The 14,421-nt window shown below is 39.1% G+C and overlaps 23 non-coding genes across 23 annotated transcripts; 12 read left to right on the top strand and 11 right to left on the bottom strand.

The window, feature by feature from the left end:
* Window positions 1-762: 762 nt before the first annotated feature.
* On the top strand, window positions 763-835 carry TRNAF-GAA (transfer RNA phenylalanine (anticodon GAA)). The gene has a single exon. It is a non-coding gene; the product is annotated as a tRNA-Phe (tRNA).
* Window positions 836-1,412: 577 nt separating this feature from the next.
* On the bottom strand, window positions 1,413-1,495 carry TRNAL-CAG (transfer RNA leucine (anticodon CAG)). The gene has a single exon. It is a non-coding gene; the product is annotated as a tRNA-Leu (tRNA).
* A 791-nt stretch (window positions 1,496-2,286) lies between these two features.
* Window positions 2,287-2,369, bottom strand: TRNAL-CAG (transfer RNA leucine (anticodon CAG)). Its single transcript has one exon. It is a non-coding gene; the product is annotated as a tRNA-Leu (tRNA).
* Window positions 2,370-2,517: 148 nt separating this feature from the next.
* Window positions 2,518-2,590, top strand: TRNAF-GAA (transfer RNA phenylalanine (anticodon GAA)). The gene has a single exon. It is a non-coding gene; the product is annotated as a tRNA-Phe (tRNA).
* A 577-nt stretch (window positions 2,591-3,167) lies between these two features.
* TRNAL-CAG (transfer RNA leucine (anticodon CAG)) lies at window positions 3,168-3,250 on the bottom strand. The gene has a single exon. It is a non-coding gene; the product is annotated as a tRNA-Leu (tRNA).
* Window positions 3,251-3,398: 148 nt separating this feature from the next.
* TRNAF-GAA (transfer RNA phenylalanine (anticodon GAA)) lies at window positions 3,399-3,471 on the top strand. The gene has a single exon. It is a non-coding gene; the product is annotated as a tRNA-Phe (tRNA).
* Window positions 3,472-4,048: 577 nt separating this feature from the next.
* On the bottom strand, window positions 4,049-4,131 carry TRNAL-CAG (transfer RNA leucine (anticodon CAG)). Its single transcript has one exon. It is a non-coding gene; the product is annotated as a tRNA-Leu (tRNA).
* Window positions 4,132-4,923: 792 nt separating this feature from the next.
* On the bottom strand, window positions 4,924-5,006 carry TRNAL-CAG (transfer RNA leucine (anticodon CAG)). The gene has a single exon. It is a non-coding gene; the product is annotated as a tRNA-Leu (tRNA).
* A 148-nt stretch (window positions 5,007-5,154) lies between these two features.
* Window positions 5,155-5,227, top strand: TRNAF-GAA (transfer RNA phenylalanine (anticodon GAA)). The gene has a single exon. It is a non-coding gene; the product is annotated as a tRNA-Phe (tRNA).
* Window positions 5,228-6,027: 800 nt separating this feature from the next.
* Window positions 6,028-6,100, top strand: TRNAF-GAA (transfer RNA phenylalanine (anticodon GAA)). The gene has a single exon. It is a non-coding gene; the product is annotated as a tRNA-Phe (tRNA).
* Window positions 6,101-6,900: 800 nt separating this feature from the next.
* Window positions 6,901-6,973, top strand: TRNAF-GAA (transfer RNA phenylalanine (anticodon GAA)). The gene has a single exon. It is a non-coding gene; the product is annotated as a tRNA-Phe (tRNA).
* A 567-nt stretch (window positions 6,974-7,540) lies between these two features.
* Window positions 7,541-7,623, bottom strand: TRNAL-CAG (transfer RNA leucine (anticodon CAG)). Its single transcript has one exon. It is a non-coding gene; the product is annotated as a tRNA-Leu (tRNA).
* A 148-nt stretch (window positions 7,624-7,771) lies between these two features.
* On the top strand, window positions 7,772-7,844 carry TRNAF-GAA (transfer RNA phenylalanine (anticodon GAA)). The gene has a single exon. It is a non-coding gene; the product is annotated as a tRNA-Phe (tRNA).
* Window positions 7,845-8,652: 808 nt separating this feature from the next.
* Window positions 8,653-8,725, top strand: TRNAF-GAA (transfer RNA phenylalanine (anticodon GAA)). Its single transcript has one exon. It is a non-coding gene; the product is annotated as a tRNA-Phe (tRNA).
* A 577-nt stretch (window positions 8,726-9,302) lies between these two features.
* On the bottom strand, window positions 9,303-9,385 carry TRNAL-CAG (transfer RNA leucine (anticodon CAG)). Its single transcript has one exon. It is a non-coding gene; the product is annotated as a tRNA-Leu (tRNA).
* A 791-nt stretch (window positions 9,386-10,176) lies between these two features.
* TRNAL-CAG (transfer RNA leucine (anticodon CAG)) lies at window positions 10,177-10,259 on the bottom strand. The gene has a single exon. It is a non-coding gene; the product is annotated as a tRNA-Leu (tRNA).
* Window positions 10,260-10,407: 148 nt separating this feature from the next.
* TRNAF-GAA (transfer RNA phenylalanine (anticodon GAA)) lies at window positions 10,408-10,480 on the top strand. The gene has a single exon. It is a non-coding gene; the product is annotated as a tRNA-Phe (tRNA).
* Window positions 10,481-11,057: 577 nt separating this feature from the next.
* Window positions 11,058-11,140, bottom strand: TRNAL-CAG (transfer RNA leucine (anticodon CAG)). Its single transcript has one exon. It is a non-coding gene; the product is annotated as a tRNA-Leu (tRNA).
* Window positions 11,141-11,288: 148 nt separating this feature from the next.
* On the top strand, window positions 11,289-11,361 carry TRNAF-GAA (transfer RNA phenylalanine (anticodon GAA)). The gene has a single exon. It is a non-coding gene; the product is annotated as a tRNA-Phe (tRNA).
* Window positions 11,362-11,938: 577 nt separating this feature from the next.
* On the bottom strand, window positions 11,939-12,021 carry TRNAL-CAG (transfer RNA leucine (anticodon CAG)). Its single transcript has one exon. It is a non-coding gene; the product is annotated as a tRNA-Leu (tRNA).
* Window positions 12,022-12,813: 792 nt separating this feature from the next.
* On the bottom strand, window positions 12,814-12,896 carry TRNAL-CAG (transfer RNA leucine (anticodon CAG)). The gene has a single exon. It is a non-coding gene; the product is annotated as a tRNA-Leu (tRNA).
* Window positions 12,897-13,044: 148 nt separating this feature from the next.
* TRNAF-GAA (transfer RNA phenylalanine (anticodon GAA)) lies at window positions 13,045-13,117 on the top strand. The gene has a single exon. It is a non-coding gene; the product is annotated as a tRNA-Phe (tRNA).
* An 800-nt stretch (window positions 13,118-13,917) lies between these two features.
* On the top strand, window positions 13,918-13,990 carry TRNAF-GAA (transfer RNA phenylalanine (anticodon GAA)). The gene has a single exon. It is a non-coding gene; the product is annotated as a tRNA-Phe (tRNA).
* The last annotated feature ends 431 nt before the right edge of the window (window positions 13,991-14,421 follow it).

Below are 14,421 nucleotides of genomic sequence, written 5' to 3'. Positions count from 1 at the left end.
GCGTTTAGAGTTTTAGCAGCTTAGTTAATATACCTCAAAGGCACTATTTTGCATTGTGGAGAAAATTGTTTTACATATCCGGTTAGCATTTCATGCCAGTACAGTGTTTGGTTTTCATTTTGAAAATTTTGAAGTTTTTTTTTCTTTATAAAAAGAGACATTTTTACACATGAAAAACCATTCCTATTATTGGGGACATCTTACAATGCTGTGCTCTACACAACCATCTACACAACCATCAATGCACTAAGTGTGTTAGCTGAACTAACTCTGTTGGGAGAGCGTTTGACTAAATATCCCTGCTTTGATCCTTGGTTTCAGCAGTTTCATTTTAACTCAAAATCCACTAAAGTGAGTTAAATCGTTGATGCGTTTAGAGTTTTGGCAGCTTAGGTAAAATACCTCAAAAGCCCTATGTTGCATTGTGGTGAATATAATTTTACAAATCCCGTTAGCATTCCATGCCAGTACAGTGTGTAGTTTTCATTCTGAAATTTTTTGAAGATTTTTAGTCTCTATATAAAAAACATCTGTCAGAAGTGGGATTTGAACCCACGCCTCCAGAGGAGACTGCGACCTGAACGCAGCGCCTTACACCGCTCTGCCATCCGGACTTTGCTTTGTATTACATCTCCACCAATGCAAAAAAGAAGCCAAGCGAGCTGTAAAACCGTTGTTTTAACACATGAAAAAACATCCCTATCTTTGGGGACATTTTACAACACTGTGCCCTACACCACCATCTGTCAACTAGGTGTATTAGCTGAAATAGCTCAGTTGGGAGAGCGTTAGACTGAAGATCTAAAGGTCCCTGGTTCGATCCCAGGTTTCGGCAGTTTCCTTATGTCTCAAAATCAACTGAAGTAAGTTAAGTCGTTGATGCGTTTAGAGTTTTAGCAGCTTAGTTAATATACCTCAAAGGCACTATTTTGCATTGTGGAGAAAATTGTTTTACATATCCCGTTAGCATTTCATGCCAGTACAGTGTTTGGTTTTCATTTTGAAAATTTTGAAGTTTTTTTTTCTTTATAAAAAGAGACATTTTTACACATGAAAAACCATTCCTATTATTGGGGACATCTTACAATGCTGTGCTCTACACAACCATCTACACAACCATCAATGCACTAAGTGTGTTAGCTGAACTAGCTCTGTTGGGAGAGCGTTTGACTAAATATCCCTGCTTTGATCCTTGGTTTCAGCAGTTTCATTTTAACTCAAAATCCACTAAAGTGAGTTAAATCGTTGATGCGTTTAGAGTTTTGGCAGCTTAGGTAAAATACCTCAAAAGCCCTATGTTGCATTGTGGTGAATATAATTTTACAAATCCCGTTAGCATTCCATGCCAGTACAGTGTGTAGTTTTCATTCTGAAATTTTTTGAAGATTTTTAGTCTCTATATAAAAAACATCTGTCAGAAGTGGGATTCGAACCCACGCCTCCAGAGGAGACTGCGACCTGAACGCAGCGCCTTAGACCGCTCGGCCATCCTGACTTTGCTTTGCATTACACCTCCACCAATGCAAAAAAAAAGAAGCCATGCGAGCTGTAAAACCGTTGTTTTAACACATGAAAAAACATCCCTATCGTTGGGGACATTTTACAACACTGTGCCCTACACCACCATCTGTCAACTAGGTGTATTAGCCGAAATAGCTCAGTTGGGAGAGTGTTAGACTGAAGATCTAAAGGTCCCTGGTTAGGTCCCGGGTTTCGGCAGTTTCCTTATGTCTCAAAATCAACTGAAGTAAGTTAAGTCGTTGATGCGTTTAGAGTTTTAGCAGCTTAGTTAATATACCTCAAAGGCACTATTTTGCATTGTGGAGAAAATTGTTTTACATATCCGGTTAGCATTTCATGCCAGTACAGTGTTTGGTTTTCATTTTGAAAATTTTGAAGTTTTTTTTTCTTTATAAAAAGAGACATTTTTACACATGAAAAACCATTCCTATTATTGGGGACATCTTACAATGCTGTGCTCTACACAACCATCTACACAACCGTCAATGCACTAAGTGTGTTAGCTGAGCTAGCTCTGTTGGGAGAGCGTTTGACTGCTTTGATCCTTGGTTTCAGCAGTTTCATTTTAACTCAAAATCCACTAAAGTGAGTTAAATCGTTGATGCGTTTAGAGTTTTGGCAGCTTAGGTAAAATACCTCAAAAGCCCTATGTTGCATTGTGGTGAATATAATTTTACAAATCCCGTTAGCATTCCATGCCAGTACAGTGTGTAGCTTTCATTCTGAAATTTTTTGAAGATTTTTAGTCTCTATATAAAAAACATCTGTCAGAAGTGGGATTCGAACCCACGCCTCCAGAGGAGACTGCGACCTGAACGCAGCGCCTTAGACCGCTCGGCCATCCTGACTTTGCTATGTATTACATCTCCACCAATGCAAAAAAGAAGCCATGCGAGCTGTAAAACCGTTGTTTTAACACATGAAAAAACATCCCTATCTTTGGGGACATTTTACAACACTGTGCCCTACACCACCATCTGTCAACTAGGTGTATTAGCCGAAATAGCTCAGTTGGGAGAGCGTTAGACTGAAGATCTAAAGGTCCCTGGTTCGATCCCGGGTTTCGGCAGTTTCCTTATGTCTCAAAATCAACTGAAGTAAGTTAAGTCGTTGATGCGTTTAGAGTTTTAGCAGCTTAGTTAATATACCTCAAAGGCACTATTTTGCATTGTGGAGAAAATTGTTTTACATATCCCGTTAGCATTTCATGCCAGTACAGTGTTTGGTTTTCATTTTGAAAATTTTGAAGTAAATTTTTCTTTATAAAAAGAGACATTTTTACACATGAAAAACCATTCCTATTATTGGGGACATCTTACAATGCTGTGCTCTACACAAACATCTACACAACCATCAATGCACTAAGTGTGTTAGCTGAACTAGCTCTGTTGGGAGAGCGTTTGACTAAATATCTCTGCTTTGATCCTTGGTTTCAGCAGTTTCATTTTAACTCAAAATCCACTAAAGTGAGTTAAATCGTTGATGCGTTTAGAGTTTTGGCAGCTTAGGTAAAATACCTCAAAAGCCCTATGTTGCATTGTGGTGAATATAATTTTACAAATCCCGTTAGCATTCCATGCCAGTACAGTGTGTAGTTTTCATTCTGAAATTTTTTGAAGATTTTTAGTCTCTATATAAAAAACATCTGTCAGAAGTGGGATTCGAACCCACGCCTCCAGAGGAGACTGCGACCTGAACGCAGCGCCTTAGACCGCTCGGCCATCCTGACTTTGCTTTGTATTACATCTCCACCAATGCAAAAAAGAAGCCATGCGAGCTGTAAAACCGTTGTTTTAACACATGAAAAAACATCCCTATCTTTGGGGACATTTTACAACACTGTGCCCTACACCACCATCTGTCAACTAGGTGTATTAGCCGAAATAGCTCAGTTGGGAGAGCGTTAGACTGAAGATCTAAAGGTCCCTGGTTCGATCCCGGGTTTCGGCAGTTTCCTTATGTCTCAAAATCAACTGAAGTAAGTTAAGTCGTTGATGCGTTTAGAGTTTTAGCAGCTTAGTTAATATACCTCAAAGGCACTATTTTGCATTGTGGAGAAAATTGTTTTACATATCCGGTTAGCATTTCATGCCAGTACAGTGTTTGGTTTTCATTTTGAAAATTTTGAAGTTTTTTTTTCTTTATAAAAAGAGACATTTTTACACATGAAAAACCATTCCTATTATTGGGGACATCTTACAATGCTGTGCTCTACACAACCATCTACACAACCATCAATGCACTAAGTGTGTTAGCTGAACTAACTCTGTTGGGAGAGCGTTTGACTAAATATCCCTGCTTTGATCCTTGGTTTCAGCAGTTTCATTTTAACTCAAAATCCACTAAAGTGAGTTAAATCGTTGATGCGTTTAGAGTTTTGGCAGCTTAGGTAAAATACCTCAAAAGCCCTATGTTGCATTGTGGTGAATATAATTTTACAAACCCCGTTAGCATTCCATGCCAGTACAGTGTGCAGTTTTCATTCTGAAATTTTTTGAAGATTTTTAGTCTCTATATAAAAAACATCTGTCAGAAGTGGGATTCGAACCCACGCCTCCAGAGGAGACTGCGACCTGAACGCAGCGCCTTAGACCGCTCGGCCATCCTGACTTTGCTTTGCATTACACCTCCACCAATGCAAAAAAAAAAGAAGCCATGCGATCTGTAAAACCGTTGTTTTAACACATGAAAAAACATCCCTATCGTTGGGGACATTTTACAACACTGTGCCCTACACCACCATCTGTCAACTAGGTGTATTAGCCAAAATAGCTCAGTTGGGAGAGCGTTAGACTGAAGATCTAAAGGTCCCTGGTTCGGTCCCGGGTTTCGGCAGTTTCCTTATGTCTCAAAATCAACTGAAGTAAGTTAAGTCGTTGATGCGTTTAGAGTTTTAGCAGCTTAGTTAATATACCTCAAAGGCACTATTTTGCATTGTGGAGAAAATTGTTTTACATATCCGGTTAGCATTTCATGCCAGTACAGTGTTTGGTTTTCATTTTGAAAATTTTGAAGTTTTTTTTTCTTTATAAAAAGAGACATTTTTACACATGAAAAACCATTCCTATTATTGGGGACATCTTACAATGCTGTGCTCTACACAACCATCTACACAACCGTCAATGCACTAAGTGTGTTAGCTGAGCTAGCTCTGTTGGGAGAGCGTTTGACTGCTTTGATCCTTGGTTTCAGCAGTTTCATTTTAACTCAAAATCCACTAAAGTGAGTTAAATCGTTGATGCGTTTAGAGTTTTGGCAGCTTAGGTAAAATACCTCAAAAGCCCTATGTTGCATTGTGGTGAATATAATTTTACAAATCCCGTTAGCATTCCATGCCAGTACAGTGTGTAGTTTTCATTCTGAAATTTTTTGAAGATTTTTAGTCTCTATATAAAAAACATCTGTCAGAAGTGGGATTCGAACCCTCGCCTCCAGAGGAGACTGCGACCTGAACGCAGCGCCTTAGACCGCTCGGCCATCCTGACTTTGCTTTGTATTACATCTCCACCAATGCAAAAAAGAAGCCATGCGAGCTGTAAAACCGTTGTTTTAACACATGAAAAAACATCCCTATCTTTGGGGACATTTTACAACACTGTGCCCTACACCACCATCTGTCAACTAGGTGTATTAGCCGAAATAGCTCAGTTGGGAGAGCGTTAGACTGAAGATCTAAAGGTGCCTGGTTCGATCCCGGGTTTCGGCAGTTTCCTTATGTCTCAAAATCAACTGAAGTAAGTTAAGTCGTTGATGCGTTTAGAGTTTTAGCAGCTTAGTTAATATACCTCAAAGGCACTATTTTGCATTGTGGAGAAAATTGTTTTACATATCCGGTTAGCATTTCATGCCAGTACAGTGTTTGGTTTTCATTTTGAAAATTTTGAAGTTTTTTTTTCTTTATAAAAAGAGACATTTTTACACATGAAAAACCATTCCTATTATTGGGGACATCTTACAATGCTGTGCTCTACACAACCATCTACACAACCATCAATGCACTAAGTGTGTTAGCTGAACTAGCTCTGTTGGGAGAGCGTTTGACTAAATATCCCTGCTTTGATCCTTGGTTTCAGCAGTTTCATTTTAACTCAAAATCCACTAAAGTGAGTTAAATCGTTGATGCGTTTAGAGTTTTGGCAGCTTAGGTAAAATACCTCAAAAGCCCTATGTTGCATTGTGGTGAATATAATTTTACAAATCCCGTTAGCATTCCATGCCAGTACAGTGTGTAGTTTTCATTCTGAAATTTTTTGTCTCTATATAAAAAACATCTGTCAGAAGTGGGAATCGAACCCACCCCTCCAGAGGAGACTGCGACCTGAACGCAGCGCCTTAGACTGCTCGGCCATCCTGACTTTGCTTTGCATTACAGCTCCACCAATGCAAAAAAAAAGAAGCCATGCGAGCTGTAAAACCGTTGTTTTAACACATGAAAAAACATCCCTATCGTTGGGGACATTTTACAACACTGTGCCCTACACCACCATCTATCAACTAGGTGTATTAGCCGAAATAGTTCAGTTGGGAGAGCGTTAGACTGAAGATCTAAAGGTCCCTGGTTCGATCCCGGGTTTCGGCAGTTTCCTTATGTCTCAAAATCAACTGAAGTAAGTTAAGTCGTTGATGCGTTTAGAGTTTTAGCAGCTTAATTAATATACCTCATAGGCACTATTTTGCATTGTGGAGAAAATTGTTTTACATATCCCGTTAGCATTTCATGCCAGTACAGTGTTTGGTTTTCATTTTGAAAATTTTGAAGTTTTTTTTTCTTTATAAAAAGAGACATTTTTACACATGAAAAACCATTCCTATTATTGGGGACATCTTACAATGCTGTGCTCTACACAACCATCTACACAACCATCAATGCACTAAGTGTGTTAGCTGAACTAGCTCTGTTGGGAGAGCGTTTGACTAAATATCCCTGCTTTGATCCTTGGTTTCAGCAGTTTCATTTTAACTCAAAATCCACAAAAGTGAGTTAAATCGTTGATGCGTTTAGAGTTTTGGCAGCTTAGGTAAAATACCTCAAAAGCCCTATGTTGCATTGTGGTGAATATAATTTTACAAATCCCGTTAGCATTCCATGCCAGTACAGTGTGTAGTTTTCATTCTGAAATTTTTTGTCTCTATATAAAAAACATCTGTCAGAAGTGGGAATCGAAACCACCCCTCCAGAGGAGACTGCGACCTGAACGCAGCGCCTTAGACCGCTCGGCCATCCTGACTTTGCTTTGCATTACAGCTCCACCAATGCAAAAAAAAAGAAGCCATGCGAGCTGTAAAACCGTTGTTTTAACACATGAAAAAACATCCCTATCGTTGGGGACATTTTACAACACTGTGCCCTACACCACCATCTGTCAACTAGGTGTATTAGCCGAAATAGTTCAGTTGGGAGAGCGTTAGACTGAAGATCTAAAGGTCCCTGGTTCGATCCCGGGTTTCGGCAGTTTCCTTATGTCTCAAAATCAACTGAAGTAAGTTAAGTCGTTGATTCGTTTAGAGTTTTAGCAGCTTAATTAATATACCTCATAGGCACTATTTTGCATTGTGGAGAAAATTGTTTTACATATCCGGTTAGCATTTCATGCCAGTACAGTGTTTGGTTTTCATTTTGAAAATTTTGAAGTTTTTTTTTCTTTATAAAAAGAGACATTTTTACACATGAAAAACCATTCCTATTATTGGGGACATCTTACAATGCTGTGCTCTACACAACCATCTACACAACCATCAATGCACTAAGTGTGTTAGCTGAACTAGCTCTGTTGGGAGAGCGTTTGACTGCTTTGATCCTTGGTTTCAGCAGTTTCATTTTAACTCAAAATCCACTAAAGTGAGTTAAATCGTTGATGCGTTTAGAGTTTTGGCAGCTTAGGTAAAATACCTCAAAAGCCCTATGTTGCATTGTGGTGAATATAATTTTACAAATCCCGTTAGCATTCCATGCCAGTACAGTGTGTAGTTTTCATTCTGAAATTTTTTGAAGATTTTTAGTCTCTATATAAAAAACATCTGTCAGAAGTGGGATTCGAACCCACGCCTCCAGAGGAGACTGCGACCTGAACGCAGCGCCTTAGACCGCTCGGCCATCCTGACTTTGCTTTGTATTACATCTCCACCAATGCAAAAAAGAAGCCATGCGAGCTGTAAAACCGTTGTTTTAACACATGAAAAAACATCCCTATCTTTGGGGACATTTTACAACACTGTGCCCTACACCACCATCTGTCAACTAGGTGTATTAGCCGAAATAGCTCAGTTGGGAGAGCGTTAGACTGAAGATCTAAAGGTCCCTGGTTCGATCCCGGGTTTCGGCAGTTTCCTTATGTCTCAAAATCAACTGAAGTAAGTTAAGTCGTTGATGCGTTTAGAGTTTTAGCAGCTTAGTTAATATACCTCAAAGGCACTATTTTGCATTGTGGAGAAAATTGTTTTACATATCCGGTTAGCATTTCATGCCAGTACAGTGTTTGGTTTTCATTTTGAAAATTTTGAAGTTTTTTTTTCTTTATAAAAAGAGACATTTTTACACATGAAAAACCATTCCTATTATTGGGGACATCTTACAATGCTGTGCTCTACACAACCATCTACACAACCATCAATGCACTAAGTGTGTTAGCTGAACTAACTCTGTTGGGAGAGCGTTTGACTAAATATCCCTGCTTTGATCCTTGGTTTCAGCAGTTTCATTTTAACTCAAAATCCACTAAAGTGAGTTAAATCGTTGATGCGTTTAGAGTTTTGGCAGCTTAGGTAAAATACCTCAAAAGCCCTATGTTGCATTGTGGTGAATATAATTTTACAAATCCCGTTAGCATTCCATGCCAGTACAGTGTGTAGTTTTCATTCTGAAATTTTTTGAAGATTTTTAGTCTCTATATAAAAAACATCTGTCAGAAGTGGGATTTGAACCCACGCCTCCAGAGGAGACTGCGACCTGAACGCAGCGCCTTACACCGCTCTGCCATCCGGACTTTGCTTTGTATTACATCTCCACCAATGCAAAAAAGAAGCCAAGCGAGCTGTAAAACCGTTGTTTTAACACATGAAAAAACATCCCTATCTTTGGGGACATTTTACAACACTGTGCCCTACACCACCATCTGTCAACTAGGTGTATTAGCCGAAATAGCTCAGTTGGGAGAGCGTTAGACTGAAGATCTAAAGGTCCCTGGTTCGATCCCAGGTTTCGGCAGTTTCCTTATGTCTCAAAATCAACTGAAGTAAGTTAAGTCGTTGATGCGTTTAGAGTTTTAGCAGCTTAGTTAATATACCTCAAAGGCACTATTTTGCATTGTGGAGAAAATTGTTTTACATATCCCGTTAGCATTTCATGCCAGTACAGTGTTTGGTTTTCATTTTGAAAATTTTGAAGTTTTTTTTTCTTTATAAAAAGAGACATTTTTACACATGAAAAACCATTCCTATTATTGGGGACATCTTACAATGCTGTGCTCTACACAACCATCTACACAACCATCAATGCACTAAGTGTGTTAGCTGAACTAGCTCTGTTGGGAGAGCGTTTGACTAAATATCCCTGCTTTGATCCTTGGTTTCAGCAGTTTCATTTTAACTCAAAATCCACTAAAGTGAGTTAAATCGTTGATGCGTTTAGAGTTTTGGCAGCTTAGGTAAAATACCTCAAAAGCCCTATGTTGCATTGTGGTGAATATAATTTTACAAATCCCGTTAGCATTCCATGCCAGTACAGTGTGTAGTTTTCATTCTGAAATTTTTTGAAGATTTTTAGTCTCTATATAAAAAACATCTGTCAGAAGTGGGATTCGAACCCACGCCTCCAGAGGAGACTGCGACCTGAACGCAGCGCCTTAGACCGCTCGGCCATCCTGACTTTGCTTTGCATTACACCTCCACCAATGCAAAAAAAAAGAAGCCATGCGAGCTGTAAAACCGTTGTTTTAACACATGAAAAAACATCCCTATCGTTGGGGACATTTTACAACACTGTGCCCTACACCACCATCTGTCAACTAGGTGTATTAGCCGAAATAGCTCAGTTGGGAGAGTGTTAGACTGAAGATCTAAAGGTCCCTGGTTCGGTCCCGGGTTTCGGCAGTTTCCTTATGTCTCAAAATCAACTGAAGTAAGTTAAGTCGTTGATGCGTTTAGAGTTTTAGCAGCTTAGTTAATATACCTCAAAGGCACTATTTTGCATTGTGGAGAAAATTGTTTTACATATCCGGTTAGCATTTCATGCCAGTACAGTGTTTGGTTTTCATTTTGAAAATTTTGAAGTTTTTTTTTCTTTATAAAAAGAGACATTTTTACACATGAAAAACCATTCCTATTATTGGGGACATCTTACAATGCTGTGCTCTACACAACCATCTACACAACCGTCAATGCACTAAGTGTGTTAGCTGAGCTAGCTCTGTTGGGAGAGCGTTTGACTGCTTTGATCCTTGGTTTCAGCAGTTTCATTTTAACTCAAAATCCACTAAAGTGAGTTAAATCGTTGATGCGTTTAGAGTTTTGGCAGCTTAGGTAAAATACCTCAAAAGCCCTATGTTGCATTGTGGTGAATATAATTTTACAAATCCCGTTAGCATTCCATGCCAGTACAGTGTGTAGCTTTCATTCTGAAATTTTTTGAAGATTTTTAGTCTCTATATAAAAAACATCTGTCAGAAGTGGGATTCGAACCCACGCCTCCAGAGGAGACTGCGACCTGAACGCAGCGCCTTAGACCGCTCGGCCATCCTGACTTTGCTATGTATTACATCTCCACCAATGCAAAAAAGAAGCCATGCGAGCTGTAAAACCGTTGTTTTAACACATGAAAAAACATCCCTATCTTTGGGGACATTTTACAACACTGTGCCCTACACCACCATCTGTCAACTAGGTGTATTAGCCGAAATAGCTCAGTTGGGAGAGCGTTAGACTGAAGATCTAAAGGTCCCTGGTTCGATCCCGGGTTTCGGCAGTTTCCTTATGTCTCAAAATCAACTGAAGTAAGTTAAGTCGTTGATGCGTTTAGAGTTTTAGCAGCTTAGTTAATATACCTCAAAGGCACTATTTTGCATTGTGGAGAAAATTGTTTTACATATCCCGTTAGCATTTCATGCCAGTACAGTGTTTGGTTTTCATTTTGAAAATTTTGAAGTAAATTTTTCTTTATAAAAAGAGACATTTTTACACATGAAAAACCATTCCTATTATTGGGGACATCTTACAATGCTGTGCTCTACACAAACATCTACACAACCATCAATGCACTAAGTGTGTTAGCTGAACTAGCTCTGTTGGGAGAGCGTTTGACTAAATATCTCTGCTTTGATCCTTGGTTTCAGCAGTTTCATTTTAACTCAAAATCCACTAAAGTGAGTTAAATCGTTGATGCGTTTAGAGTTTTGGCAGCTTAGGTAAAATACCTCAAAAGCCCTATGTTGCATTGTGGTGAATATAATTTTACAAATCCCGTTAGCATTCCATGCCAGTACAGTGTGTAGTTTTCATTCTGAAATTTTTTGAAGATTTTTAGTCTCTATATAAAAAACATCTGTCAGAAGTGGGATTCGAACCCACGCCTCCAGAGGAGACTGCGACCTGAACGCAGCGCCTTAGACCGCTCGGCCATCCTGACTTTGCTTTGTATTACATCTCCACCAATGCAAAAAAGAAGCCATGCGAGCTGTAAAACCGTTGTTTTAACACATGAAAAAACATCCCTATCTTTGGGGACATTTTACAACACTGTGCCCTACACCACCATCTGTCAACTAGGTGTATTAGCCGAAATAGCTCAGTTGGGAGAGCGTTAGACTGAAGATCTAAAGGTCCCTGGTTCGATCCCGGGTTTCGGCAGTTTCCTTATGTCTCAAAATCAACTGAAGTAAGTTAAGTCGTTGATGCGTTTAGAGTTTTAGCAGCTTAGTTAATATACCTCAAAGGCACTATTTTGCATTGTGGAGAAAATTGTTTTACATATCCGGTTAGCATTTCATGCCAGTACAGTGTTTGGTTTTCATTTTGAAAATTTTGAAGTTTTTTTTTCTTTATAAAAAGAGACATTTTTACACATGAAAAACCATTCCTATTATTGGGGACATCTTACAATGCTGTGCTCTACACAACCATCTACACAACCATCAATGCACTAAGTGTGTTAGCTGAACTAGCTCTGTTGGGAGAGCGTTTGACTAAATATCCCTGCTTTGATCCTTGGTTTCAGCAGTTTCATTTTAACTCAAAATCCACTAAAGTGAGTTAAATCGTTGATGCGTTTAGAGTTTTGGCAGCTTAGGTAAAATACCTCAAAAGCCCTATGTTGCATTGTGGTGAATATAATTTTACAAACCCCGTTAGCATTCCATGCCAGTACAGTGTGTAGTTTTCATTCTGAAATTTTTTGAAGATTTTTAGTCTCTATATAAAAAACATCTGTCAGAAGTGGGATTCGAACCCACGCCTCCAGAGGAGACTGCGACCTGAACGCAGCGCCTTAGACCGCTCGGCCATCCTGACTTTGCTTTGCATTACACCTCCACCAATGCAAAAAAAAAAGAAGCCATGCGATCTGTAAAACCGTTGTTTTAACACATGAAAAAACATCCCTATCGTTGGGGACATTTTACAACACTGTGCCCTACACCACCATCTGTCAACTAGGTGTATTAGCCAAAATAGCTCAGTTGGGAGAGCGTTAGACTGAAGATCTAAAGGTCCCTGGTTCGGTCCCGGGTTTCGGCAGTTTCCTTATGTCTCAAAATCAACTGAAGTAAGTTAAGTCGTTGATGCGTTTAGAGTTTTAGCAGCTTAGTTAATATACCTCAAAGGCACTATTTTGCATTGTGGAGAAAATTGTTTTACATATCCGGTTAGCATTTCATGCCAGTACAGTGTTTGGTTTTCATTTTGAAAATTTTGAAGTTTTTTTTTCTTTATAAAAAGAGACATTTTTACACATGAAAAACCATTCCTATTATTGGGGACATCTTACAATGCTGTGCTCTACACAACCATCTACACAACCGTCAATGCACTAAGTGTGTTAGCTGAGCTAGCTCTGTTGGGAGAGCGTTTGACTGCTTTGATCCTTGGTTTCAGCAGTTTCATTTTAACTCAAAATCCACTAAAGTGAGTTAAATCGTTGATGCGTTTAGAGTTTTGGCAGCTTAGGTAAAATACCTCAAAAGCCCTATGTTGCATTGTGGTGAATATAATTTTACAAATCCCGTTAGCATTCCATGCCAGTACAGTGTGTAGTTTTCATTCTGAAATTTTTTGAAGATTTTTAGTCTCTATATAAAAAACATCTGTCAGAAGTGGGATTCGAACCCTCGCCTCCAGAGGAGACTGCGACCTGAACGCAGCGCCTTAGACCGCTCGGCCATCCTGACTTTGCTTTGTATTACATCTCCACCAATGCAAAAAAGAAGCCATGCGAGCTGTAAAACCGTTGTTTTAACACATGAAAAAACATCCCTATCTTTGGGGACATTTTACAACACTGTGCCCTACACCACCATCTGTCAACTAGGTGTATTAGCCGAAATAGCTCAGTTGGGAGAGCGTTAGACTGAAGATCTAAAGGTGCCTGGTTCGATCCCGGGTTTCGGCAGTTTCCTTATGTCTCAAAATCAACTGAAGTAAGTTAAGTCGTTGATGCGTTTAGAGTTTTAGCAGCTTAGTTAATATACCTCAAAGGCACTATTTTGCATTGTGGAGAAAATTGTTTTACATATCCGGTTAGCATTTCATGCCAGTACAGTGTTTGGTTTTCATTTTGAAAATTTTGAAGTTTTTTTTTCTTTATAAAAAGAGACATTTTTACACATGAAAAACCATTCCTATTATTGGGGACATCTTACAATGCTGTGCTCTACACAACCATCTACACAACCATCAATGCACTAAGTGTGTTAGCTGAACTAGCTCTGTTGGGAGAGCGTTTGACTAAATATCCCTGCTTTGATCCTTGGTTTCAGCAGTTTCATTTTAACTCAAAATCCACTAAAGTGAGTTAAATCGTTGATGCGTTTAGAGTTTTGGCAGCTTAGGTAAAATACCTCAAAAGCCCTATGTTGCATTGTGGTGAATATAATTTTACAAATCCCGTTAGCATTCCATGCCAGTACAGTGTGTAGTTTTCATTCTGAAATTTTTTGTCTCTATATAAAAAACATCTGTCAGAAGTGGGAATCGAACCCACCCCTCCAGAGGAGACTGCGACCTGAACGCAGCGCCTTAGACTGCTCGGCCATCCTGACTTTGCTTTGCATTACAGCTCCACCAATGCAAAAAAAAAGAAGCCATGCGAGCTGTAAAACCGTTGTTTTAACACATGAAAAAACATCCCTATCGTTGGGGACATTTTACAACACTGTGCCCTACACCACCATCTGTCAACTAGGTGTATTAGCCGAAATAGTTCAGTTGGGAGAGCGTTAGACTGAAGATCTAAAGGTCCCTGGTTCGATCCCGGGTTTCGGCAGTTTCCTTATGTCTCAAAATCAACTGAAGTAAGTTAAGTCGTTGATGCGTTTAGAGTTTTAGCAGCTTAATTAATATACCTCATAGGCACTATTTTGCATTGTGGAGAAAATTGTTTTACATATCCCGTTAGCATTTCATGCCAGTACAGTGTTTGGTTTTCATTTTGAAAATTTTGAAGTTTTTTTTTCTTTATAAAAAGAGACATTTTTACACATGAAAAACCATTCCTATTATTGGGGACATCTTACAATGCTGTGCTCTACACAACCATCTACACAACCATCAATGCACTAAGTGTGTTAGCTGAACTAGCTCTGTTGGGAGAGCGTTTGACTAAATATCCCTGCTTTGATCCTTGGTTTCAGCAGTTTCATTTTAACTCAAAATCCACTAAAGTGAGTTAAATCGTTGATGCGTTTAGAGTTTTGG

This window comes from Hyla sarda, chromosome 1 (genome assembly GCF_029499605.1).
Source record: "Hyla sarda isolate aHylSar1 chromosome 1, aHylSar1.hap1, whole genome shotgun sequence".
NCBI classification, from domain to species: Eukaryota; Metazoa; Chordata; class Amphibia; order Anura; family Hylidae; genus Hyla; species Hyla sarda.
The sequence above is the reverse complement of the archived record's forward strand: the minus strand, read 5'-3'. Positions and strand labels throughout refer to the sequence as shown.